The sequence below is a fragment of the Amphiprion ocellaris genome, chromosome 19 (assembly GCF_022539595.1).
Source record: "Amphiprion ocellaris isolate individual 3 ecotype Okinawa chromosome 19, ASM2253959v1, whole genome shotgun sequence".
Taxonomy (NCBI): domain Eukaryota; kingdom Metazoa; phylum Chordata; class Actinopteri; family Pomacentridae; genus Amphiprion; species Amphiprion ocellaris.
The window spans coordinates 564,814-577,176 of NC_072784.1; the positions used below are offsets into that span (position 1 = coordinate 564,814).

The window sequence follows — 12,363 nt, forward strand, 5'->3', positions numbered from 1 at the left end:
AGACATGTCAGTTTCCTTAAAGAACTCCTGTGACCAATAACTTGAAGATGACAAACCACTCCAAAGGCCACTTACTGACTCAAAGCGAGGAGATTTTCTGTCCCCAGGAAAACATTTTATCTGAATCTCCACTGATCTGCACAGCTGATCTTTAGAATAAGCTACCCAGAATGCATTACACCGTCTATTGATTCTATACAGGTGCTGATAGGGAGAGAAAGGACAATGCTGTTTGTTCCGAAACAGAAAGAAAATACACGTGCATGCATTCAGCCATGTGCAAACACAAGCAAAGGAAAAATGGATTTGATAAGAGGCGTGTGGAGGCCTGGGGATCATCTGGCTGTTATCACTGCTGTCCACTGTCTAATCCTCTGGCAGGTAGAGGACAGGACAGCTGAACCACAGTCAGCCGGCCAACAACAACAGTCCTGCTTTGTGCTCTGTGAGGCGTACGTGTGGAATCATCGGGGTTGGAGGAGGGATTTCAGCAGATCTATGGACAATTTATTAACTGTTGTGTCACTAGAACAAGTTCCAGTGAACTCAGGGGGAAACAGGACAGACAGCTGTAAACAACAAACAAATGTTCAGAACCTTTTACATCACATTCACTGTTGAAGAGCTTCGTTAATCAGACCTGCTGCTGAGTCTGTCTTAATCCAGTTAAATGTCACATTATAATGGACGATTCATCATAGATGTTAAATGTGTGGATTTGGACGGATCTATGTGTCTGATTCTGTCAACTTATGCCACACAAATGTGACATTTTGCCATTTCTGTAATGGTTTATGGACCAGGATGACAAATGAACGCTGTGCGCTCACGGCTGTTTTCAGGGTAATTTCACTACATTTGCTGATAAGTTCTTGTCTTGGTCATTGAGGGCGATAGCCCTACATACCAATCTTGTTTTTCCAGGGTTAGGGTTCTTTAGCATCTAAAACTGACAGCAAAGAATCATAGCCAACTGTTCCTATGTGACCAGCTGGGAGTGAGGATGTGCTGGTTTTCTAATTAGCACTAAAGATGAAGTACAGCTGATGTTGATGAGATGTTGTTAGGTTTGTATTCAGGCAAGGACCAATCTTCTTTGCTGGAAACCAGTGGATTGTTCCCTCTGTGTTGGGGGAGTTTCTGATCCAAGCAAAAGAGTTGAAAGGTCCTGAGATCTTGTTCATGATTGATGGGAAAATAAAGCGTCGGATGGACAAATGGTTTGGAGAAGCACCAGCAGTGCTGTGGGCGTTTTACTGGACTGTCATGGTGAAGAATTTAATGGTCCATTTACCAGTCGGTCTACGTCTCAACCCTGGTAGCGATCAAAAGAATGAGGTTTCAGAAACAGGCAACCAGAATAAGTCCTCCTCTCTGGCCTTTAGAAATAGACTGAGCAGCTCCAATATCGAAGGGAGCTCAGAGTAGAGTCGCATCAAAAGAAGCTAGCTGAGGTGGTTTGGGCTCATTTGGATTCCTCCTGGGTGACTCTTTGGAGGTTTTTGAGGCGCATCTAAGTGGGAGAAGACTCTGAAATAGACATAGAAACCACTGGACCTAGAAATCTGCCTCTTCTGTCCCTCTCAACCCTCCTTCCAGCAGTAGATGGGTCCCCCCACATTAAGAGCCGGGTTCTGCTCAAGGTTTCTTCTTGTTAAAAGGATGTTTTTCTTTCCACTGTCTCCTTAGGGCTGCTCTGGGGGTTCATATGGGTTCTGTAAAGCGTCTTGAGACAATCAAGAACATCTGGAATGACCTGACTGACCTTCTGTCCCAACCCTGGATAAGCAGAGCAAATGGATGGACAAAGATTAATTTTGACCAGATGATGGAGTAACAGCAAGAGTCTGTTCACTTTATCCTAAAGCCTTGATTATATCTGGGGACACCAGACACCACAGATGAATGGTTGTTCTTCTTCTACTTGGAGGATTCTGTGAAGTATGTGCACAGTTGACTACATGCTTCATGGATGCACGGTTGCTGACACAAATCTTGGACGTCCGAAGATGAACTCTTGTGTGTTGGGGGAGATGACTAACTGTGACGGTGGACTAAAGGGAATAATTCATCTACTAGCTGTCAAAATATTTACTGCACCAAAAACATCAGCTGGTAGATGAAATGTTGGGGATCACTGAAATTATTAAGATTCATCCTCTGGGGAGTTTCTGTACAAGACTTCATGGCAGCCCATCCAGTATTTGTTGAGATATTTCCGTCAGTCCCTAGAGCCATTCTGCTAACACATTAGCATGACACCTTGCCATGGTTACCCACTTAACATTCACCACTTCAGTTCATAATACACTCTAATGAGGGAACTTTACAAAAAACATATATGATGGAGGCGAGCTTAAGCATGCAAATATAAAATACATTTGCATAAAATATCACCAAACAAATTAAAGATGTAAATTCCTATTAATCTGCCCCTGAAAGCATCAGAATCCTGAGTGTTAAAGGCACACATAATTTATTAAAACACATAGACACAATATTAAGCATTAATTAAGGGAGATTCCATCCACTGAAGTATTCTTCTGGCCATAAAATATTCATGCTATAGTCTCCTGTATGTTTTTATTCTCAGTGATCAGTCCAGAAGAGAATCAGAAGCACATGTCTTTGTTCTCCAGAGGAACCTCATGTCTTTTACTGTATCAGCATTTAGACAGAGTTAGCTGCTGGAGCGTGCACGTGAGACCACTCTCATTAGGCTTGTTTAAAATTTGCCCTTGAAAGATATTATAAGTGAGCACTGCAAGAAAATTACACCTCTGCCTCCTATTTTGCCCAGAAAAGTGCTGCTATCAGAAAGTAATTACTGTGTTGATCTACTGTCTCTGTATCTAAATCTAATCTGACTCTACAGAGGAGGCTGCAGAAGAAGGTGAATTGCGTTTCTTTGCACGTCTCTCTAAAACCTTTCCTATTAGTTTCTGCTATCGCTGCATTCGATGACAGCGCCGACTGTATGTAAATATCAACCTTGTGAGAGGAAACTTGATAAAACGCAAACCCCTGACTGTCAAATATGAGATCTGCTGCAGGTTAAACTGTAAAACCTCCACTTTCAGCTCCTCTGTCTCTGCTTCTCATTCATTTTCTCCTCTTACCTTGTTACTGACGGACTGCTGAGGTGGGAGGAGGGCCAGGTAGGTGCAGGAGGGACATCCAGTAGAAGATCAGTGCCTCTGCTCTTTCTGTTTTATACATGTCCTCTCCAACTATTTTAGGATGAAAAATGGTCTCCCGGTTCAGAGTGGGGTCAGTGCTGGGCTGTTAGGCCGGCCCATATCGCTTTCTGGACTCGCGCTAATCAAACATTACTATTAATAATCCTCCATCTCCACACCCTCGTCCCGGCCAGGTTTCTTTTATGCTCACCCTCTCCTTCCTCTAGCCTCCCTCCTTTGGTTCCTCCACCTGATCCTCTCACACCTCCCACCCGAGGGACCTCACCCTGTCCTCTGATCCCACGATCCCATCTCCCCCTCTTTTCTTTCTCTTTGCCTCTCGCTGTCTCCTTAAACTTTTAATTTTCACTTTTAAATCTCACCTCCTCTTTGAAGGCATTCAGCACCAACAGAGACAGACTACAAACCCCTGGTCTGCCTCCACCACTGCTGATGGATTAGATGAAAATAAAACCTTTTTCAAACTTATTCTGAACATCAAACCACATACTACAACTAACTAATTATCGCTTTCAGATATTGCACGTCACACATCATATGACACTTACAAAGGCAGATTTAACATTTAAATCCTCAGTTTCTTCTAAAGTCAATCCTTAATTTGCATGTTAATGTAGTTAGCTGCTTCATAAAAACAACTCAAAAGCAGTTAGAGTCCCTGAATGTACATAAAAGAAAACATGGGAGAATACAAAAATGGAGATATGTTACAATGAAAGTGATGCTTTTTAAAAACACTTTCTTAACATGACTTTGTGAATGTGCTAGAAGACACATCACGAGTGAGAAAAGACCAGTCATGACAAAGCATGTCTGCCTTGAAGCAAAAACACAGAATCAGAAAGCTATAGTTGACATGTAGCACATTCTGAAGAACCGAATATGTATCCGGTAGCTTTACAGGGATTTAGCAGAGTTCTAGGTGAGCTGGTGTGCTCGAGGTGCAGTAAGTGGAGAGACTTAGGTGGAGAAAGAGGCAGGGACTGTAGAGGTCTGCAGTTTCGAAAGGAAGCAGTGATGTAGGGTTACATCTAAACCACTGTTTTCCTGTAAAATAATGTAAATGTGATGGAGATGACACCACAAATCCAACTAGAAAAGCACTCAAAGATCAGTCCTCCTCCAAGGCTGCTCATTCCCTCATATGGCAAGTCAGAAATGCAGCATTTGTTTATTAGTTACTGATGATCAAAAATTACAGAGGGTTTATTGTGACTTTACAGAGAAAGAACCTTCAACAGAGCCCTGGTGTTGTTAATCACCAACCTCACCAATAAAACACCGAGGCACCGGCAGACTATCCATCCCTCAGGGACAGAGCAACACCCGGTCCAGCTCAGGAATCCTCCCCAAGGCTCTCTTATAGATGTGAGGTGATTATAGATCCCAGCAGGCATCAGCTGTTTCCCCCAGCGGTGTTACTGAGGAGCTTCTCACACTGACCTTTAGGCTGCTCTAGCTGGGATCCCAGCTCCAGGCTTAAGGGCTACTGTCTGTATGTGAGAGCCATAAACACGTTTTATTGGGAGAGATGGATTTATGACAGTCTCATGAATGCATTGTGAATGTAGAGAATGATGCGATCTCTGTTTTCTCCTCCACTTCTGACAGCAGGTGTTATCTCAGTTACTGTCAAATATTCTATATGTGAGCCAGCTACCAGTTTCATGGCCCACATTTTATTGACGTAGGATGTTTTTTTTTAGACAGTATAATGTTTAAGTGAGCAAAGATTTATTATCTCTGCCTCCTAATCATAAAATGTTTTGTAGAAGCTCCTGTATGAGTCCAAGACTATCCACAAGACAACTATGTCTTCACTAATGCTTAAGATGTTCATGAAATGAAAGATCATTTTTAAAATATTTCTAGTGTCTTTTTTGGTTTGTTTGTTCATGATGAAATCATCCATCCTTTTGTGGGATTTAAGTTGCCTGTAGTTTCTATTACATTAATCTCCACCTTCTTTGACATTTGATATAAACCTTGAAGGAGATCAGATCAGTATGATGAAGTTCCAGGACTGCAGCTATTAAAAGCTAAAACACACCTGATTTAATTTGGCTGACATCCCCTTCGATGCAGCATCTTGTGCAGACTGCTTACAGTGCTCCTGCCACATTTGGAACGTGTCCCGGTTTGACCACTTGTAGGTGCAAATTTGTCATTTCACCATGGAACTGAAAGTCATGCAATGAACCAACAAATTCTGTGTCAAACTGACCCAACCTTCATGTCAGGAATCATCATTAGAGATGAGGATTGGGTCTGAAGTTTTGACCTAAAGGCCGGACAGCTGTCCTCAGGTCAGCAGAGCGCACGTTGTTTTGTTCAACATTCACATGGTTTGTAGTGTAAATTTATCCCCCAGGATTAAAATTCTACTGTAGCATCTGCAAGAATCTGATTGAGGGCATTTGGCACACCATTGTGACAGATTTGTTTCCCTGCAAACTGCTTCCTCCTACGTTATCTTAACTTAATTGATTGTGGAGGGCATCAGATGCACATGGAGGATGGAACCAGACTTCCTGGGAAGATCCAGAGTTGCAGGAGCACTGAGAGCGGTGTATCGTTGCACAAGACGACCGTGTAAAAAATGAAACAGGCCTGATTTAAATAGGATACAGCTTTGATAGATGCAGTCCCAGGACTTCTTGATCCCACCACATATACTGCAGTTTGGAATGTACTCATAAAGCGCAGGTATCAGAACTCATGTCAGCTCTATAAAACTTTTATCTTTCTCCATTTCTCTGTCTCCACCAAGCCCTGAATCGTTTAACCATTCCATCCCTTTCTTCTCTCATCTCTCCCTCGACCATCTTTATCTAATTTTGATGTGATAAAAATTCCCCTCCCTCCTTCTGTCTGTTCCTCTTTTGTTAACACTCCTCCAGATTTATCACCTTCTCCACCTTCTCATGGCAGCCAGAGGCCTGCAGAGGGGATTCCCTTGATCCCTGCATGTCCCACTGAGTTCCTGCAGAAGAACTCAGCAGGAGGAAGGAGGAAGGAGGAAAGATATGAGGAGGTGATGGAGTAGTGACAAGCGAAGCCAGGAGGGAGATGGAGGTGGGTGATGAAAGAGAAGAAATTAAAACAGTAATGACAAAGGGGAGATTAAAAGAGGAATGCTGAGAGAGAGGGAGGAGGTGAATGAAGTGGTCGACAGCAGATCCACTGGGGAACGTGGACGTTAGCCGGGGCAGGGAGGAGGAAGGAAAAGGACTGAAAAGTCATGAAGGAACGCCGACAAATTGCCTCATGTGTAGTCTTATCTCCAACTGCAAAGACTGCATGACTCTAGCTTGTCAAAATGGAAATCTTTTCTCTAGCTCTGTATTTTCACTTTCCCTCCTTCTCCTAGGTGAACAGCATCTTAATTCCAGTCCCAGCCCTCCTCTGCTGCTCACTATTGGACATACTGTTTACTGATGGGACCTCCATTCATCAAGGTTTGTTTAAGGTTGTTTCACACGGATACGGGAGTGTTGTTGTGCACTGACTGGCATATTAAGGCAGAAAATGACCTCCTTGGTTCATTTACAGTGTGTGTTCTTTGCCGCTGGAGCTCTGTTACCAGTCATGCACACCATCACCAGATCTACTGGTAATCAGGCAAACTAGCTCTGCTCATTAAGGAATCCTCCCCAGGGCTTCGGACTCGGTTTGTTAGGCAAATCATGATCAAATGTTTGTGCTATTGTGTTTAAAAATGCTATGAATTATATATTACTAAATTTAGACCAGGTTTTTAGTGGTTATCTCTGACTACTACTTTTCATTTTGTCCTCTTTTTGCAAACAGGCTCAGAACAAAGACAAGTTATTCCTGGGATGAGCTAAGAAGATAAAGTAGAGCAGAAGGTAGAATTCCATGGAGGAACAGAAAAGAGTAAGCTAATAAGAGACGGCTGAAGAGAGAGAATCCTTTGAACCTGAGTCCAGGTAAGCCGGTCTAAAGCCCACATGCTGTGAACCCTGGTTCAGAACAGAGAGAACATTTCCGGCCATCTGGGTTTCTGCACATTTTAATTGTACTGACTGAAGTGTGCACAGAAATATACACTTAGCAGGATTATGTCCATCCTTATCTCCAGTGCTCCCTAAATGTTCTTCCATCGTTTTTCAACCGGTACTTTGCCTTTAATAACCTTTGCAGAGGGATTTCTTAACTGCATGTGCGTAGTTCTATCTATCTAGAAAATCTCAGAGCGAAGGTGTAAACTGAAGTGCATTTGCATTTCGAAGGGAACATATTTTCTCTCAGGTTCTGTTTGTTTGTGATGAGTTACCAATATGTTTCTAATCAACAGACACAACCAGTCAAAAGTTTGGACACACTTTCTTATCCATTTGAATGCACAGAAGTGTAGGTTAAGAAGCTCCATGTTGATGGAGATGTTTGTGATGATGGCGGTGGTAGTTCTGACACACCTGGGATTCCATTTTGGATGGCGTTTCTTCTGCTTTTTCTAAACAAAATGGTACAAAAATAGAGCTTTTTGTCTTCTTGATCGGTAGTGTTCAATTAAAGAAGGTTTTCCTTGTGTCCAGAATGTAGAGTAGGTGAGAAAAGAAAAGTGGGACCAAGCAAAGCCTCAGTCGTTTGAATCAGAAAGTGTTTCCAAACTTTTGACTGGTTGTGCCATTTATTCCATTGCTTTCCAACTGTCACCAACAAATCATATATATAACCCACACCAGGATATTTCCCTAAAACTGACCAACTAATTTTGGTACCTTAACCTAAAACTGTGCCATAAGTCTTAAAAAAATGAACCCCAGTCTCCTTGGTAGAAGTCATGTGTTGGACTTATTTTATGTCACCAATTCTCCTCCAACTTTCTAACATGGACTTTGTGTTTTTTTAAAAACTGAAACATGTGTCACTAGGTGTAACTTTTACCTTTGTGGGAGAAAATATGTTTTTTTAAAAAAAAAAATACAACATAAAGAACCACATAAGTGCACTGAAGAGCTCCATCTGCAATGATACCAGAGGCAAAGTCCCGGTTAACGAAGTCATAAACAGCAGACAAGTTGAACAGGACAATGATGGAAGAACATTTCTGGTCAGCAGCGATGGAAAAGCCTTCTCCAGTACAGTCCTGATAGACTTTAATAAGTACAGTTAAATGTGCAGAAAACCAGATGGCCGGAAACATGTTTGCTGTTTCTATCTTTGTCTCTGAGTTGCCATACCAGACTGAAAGCTTCCCCTACCCCATGTCCATTTACTCCAGGTCCCTTGGCCTTGACGTCTCAGACACCGTCCTACCATGCTGATGTCATCCGGTGAATGTCATCTTTGCAGATGACACTCATCGCATGACATGCCTCTGTCATGCCTGCAGATGGTTTTCATTTCCACTTCTTTTTCCTGCCGCTGACACACAGACTCAAGAATGCATCTGGATACACTGGACTTAAATATCCGTTTGTCCTCTGCAGCCTTGACCTTTCCTTAGTGTCTCTCTCACCATCGACCAAACCAGCTGGAACCTCCTCATTCTTCTAAATTCTTGGGGTTACCCTCGACAGCTGTGTGTGTGCGGCGTACAGTCAGTGTGTTACCAGGCAGAACAGACCACAGTGGGACAATATAGTTAACAGTCATTTGGTGATTGCGGTTTCTTCTGGTCGGTGAGCTGCTGTTTGAGGGCATCATGTTCCGGCTCAGTGTCCTTGCCGACTGTAGCTCCTCCCAAATTCATTTACACATCACTCACATCGTACTGAAAAATGTCTCCAGACTGGTCCTCAATCCACCAATCACTCAAAGAGCCCCAGACAGCAGAATAATGTATAGCTGTGAGTTCCTATTTTTGTCTTTGATGAAGCGTTTCTCCGATCTGTCAGCAGATGTGAGCAGAAGGTTCCAGTCAGGAGGACTGTGTGATGTGAACTCTGTATCCAGATGCTGGAGTCTTAATGTCAGACCCTTCCTCGTTAAATAAACTACCTACAGGCTGTTCGCTGCCTGACTGCTTTTCAGAATGCTGCTATTAGCTAGTAAGGTCTTTACATGCAAAACGCTACATCTGCTCTGACTTAACCCACGTTTGCTGTTTTTTTTAATTGATATGCCACTTATTCTGTACTGGACTACTGGATCCGTCATATGTACAGTAGGTTCTGTTGGTTTTTGCTCATTAGAACATCTGAAAGCATATGATGGACCCGAGGCTGCAGCTCTTTAACTGGTTCTCAGTACGGTCCTGTTTATTTAACAGATGTTTTCCTTCTGAATTATTGAACAACAGGAAAATAACAATTAAATTAGATAAACAGACTGTAAATGTACACGTATAAAGGAAACACAATACATAAAAAAATAACATCTGTATTATATACACGATGATATACACGATGTTTATGTAGAGATACGTGATAAAACAACAACCGTTTATTATTGTACTTGAGATATATATATATATATATATATATATATATATATATATATATATATATATATATATATATATATATATATATATATATATATCACATGACATGGTTTTATGTTTTTATTTTCAAAGATAGAGCTACTTATTTTATAGGTTGACATATTTTTTAATTAAATTGTGACATAGTATAACTGATACTGCAATTGATTTGATCAACATTTAACAGTAATTTCTTCCAATTTTAATGTAAATTATGGTTTTACAACAGTAATTTGACATTTTTACAGGATTTTTTTCATTAAATAATACAGTAATGTCCAAATAAAAATGGCATTTTGTCTGCAGTATTAAGTAGTATTATTTCTTTTATCATAACAAGAAATTGAAGCTAGAAACATTTTTTTATTATAACATTTTTTTTGTTTGTGTTTTTGTTTCCTTTTTAAATGAGGTTTATTTTCTGTTGTTTTGCAGTAGTTTTTGGCTTCCAAGTGACCAGAAATGAGTATTTTTCCCCTTTTTGTGTGCATGGTTCCATAGTTCCACTAACAGCATCTTTTCATCAAGGTTTTGATTTAACATGTGGCCTGTTGGTAGCAACGTTCTAGTGCTGGAACTTCAGTGAAATGCCATGATTGATAGACACAGACATTAATAGGGGGAAATATTGCACGGAATAAACGCTGATGGTAACTCCAGTGTGAGTCCATCTCATGGGGACAATACTCAAGCACTTTTCTAGCAAAAATCCTTCAGATTTAAAGCCTGCTTGAAGGTTTTTATGTGCTACCTGTACGTAAATAATGTCAAAGGCCATTTGGGGATGCTTCACTTTGCCAATATTGATGAGAGGAAATGAAACATTTTATGTTATGCCGGCAATAAATCACCACTGCAAGGAACATAAAAGCCATAAAAAATGAAGGAGGCTGTCGAAGGAAAATGTAAATATGTCGAATTTCCTACGTTGGGACACACTTTGTCATCAGATGTCATGAAAGACACACAGGAGAAGGCTGGAAGAGAGAATAGAGCTGTTCAATGGCTTCATCTCTGTCCTCCACGTGAGCTATTACATTACTCTGTCAGCAGTATTTCCATCTGGCTCACAATGAAAAGGTGCAGAGTGAAAAGAAAATAGGGAGCGTGGACAAAAGAATGGCGAGGGAAACATGAAAGGTAGAGATTGATGGGAAAATAAAGAAGCAGAGAATATGAGGAGAGGAAAAATGGGAAAAGATGACAGATGAATGGGAGGAAGAATGAGTGTAGATAGATAGATAGACAGACAGACAGACAGATAGATAAACTATTTGCAAAAATTTGGAAAATGTTCAGGAAGAAAATTCCAAGAATTCCGTAAAAGTTTCCCTTAAAAGTTTTATTTGTAAAAAATCCCCCAAATTTGGCAAGAAAATTCTTGTAAATATTTTCAAAAAAGTAAAACTCTTCCAAAAAATCCTAAAAAATATCTAAAGTGATTCCATATATATCAGTAAAACTTCGAATATTTTCTTGACGAACATTCACATAAAAATCAACCAAAATCCAGTGAATTTCGCTGGATTTTGGTTGATTTTTATGTGAATGTTCTGAAGAAACATTTTGACATTTCTTTTTTCATCCAAAAAATGTTCAAAGATTTCCCAAAAATGTTGAAAATGTGGACATCAGAAGATTCACTGTGAAAATATATATTTTTTTCCCACATTTTCATACTTTATAACTGGTCAGTTTTGACCTGCAGGATGACATGAAGGCTAATAGGAAATACGATTCGATCTCCCGTCTGTTTTCTGTGTTTCTATGTGTGTTTGTTCACCTCATGCTTGAGCAGCTCCTCATCATTGTTCTATCTGCTTCAATATCAAACCATCTAGACAAATCCTCCCCCTCATCCTCTCCAGATGTAAGGCTTCATGTGTCCAGCACATTTAGATGCAAAGCACCTCTAGGGGCTGCAGGGCCTCAGATATGGGACAGAACTCGTCCTCCATCAGGCTGATACCAGGAGACTATGAAGACAGAGAGAATTATTGACCTGTCTGTATAAACACTGGGAGGGATGAGGCTCTGATAGACAGAAGATAGGATGATGGAGGGCAAAAAGACAGGATGTGGCGCAGAAGAAAAGAGGATTTGCTGGATGTGATTTAGGGAGGAAGACGTATGGGCTGCCAGATATCCATCTCTGTGTCCGTCTATTGGTCAGGACTGGAAAATAAGATGTCTCAGACCAGCGCTGAGCCATGAGTTGTTGAGGCTGTAACTGTGTCTTCTGTCTTTCTTATTGTGATTGCTGTCATATCTCCATTACCATCAACATCAGGACTGTAGAAAGGTCATGTGTGTGCAGACATGTGCACCGGGCCCCGTGACAGCCAAAGGGCCTCCATGCACTAACGCTTTTCGTTTTTTCCTTGAATATAAATTGACACTCTGGTAAATCCTGCCTGAGGACTGTCACAGTGCATAAGAACCATCTCTCTGCTCTGTGCTGTCTCAGAGATGCTTTCAGGCTCAGAAGGTTGGACTGCAGTACGAGCAGGATTCAGTTTGGGGGTTTGAGTCCCATCAACAACAGTTTTCTCCACACTTTCCATGTAATGTCTCCTTGGCATCAGTTGTAGTTCTTTATTTGTTCTTTAGTTCTGCATCACTCATCCTAAATCTAATTAGTTCTAATTCTGTTGTTCATTCAGGCAGGGTTTAGTTCATGAAGGTTATGGGTGTCATTGTGCTGATTGTAAC

General features: G+C 41.1%; 1 protein-coding gene across 2 annotated transcripts in view; it reads right to left on the reverse strand.

The window, feature by feature from the left end:
• Positions 1-12,363, reverse strand: part of pvalb6 (parvalbumin 6) — a 51,850-nt gene that overhangs the window by 12,736 nt on the left and 26,751 nt on the right. The window contains exon 1 of one of the 2 annotated variants that reach the window (XM_023289473.3): positions 3,120-3,332. The exons of the other annotated variant lie outside the window; for it this stretch is intronic. The gene's annotated coding sequence lies outside the window, so the exon portion shown is untranslated. Of the gene's footprint in view, positions 1-3,119; positions 3,333-12,363 lie in introns of those variants that run through there. 2 annotated transcript variants of the gene reach the window in all.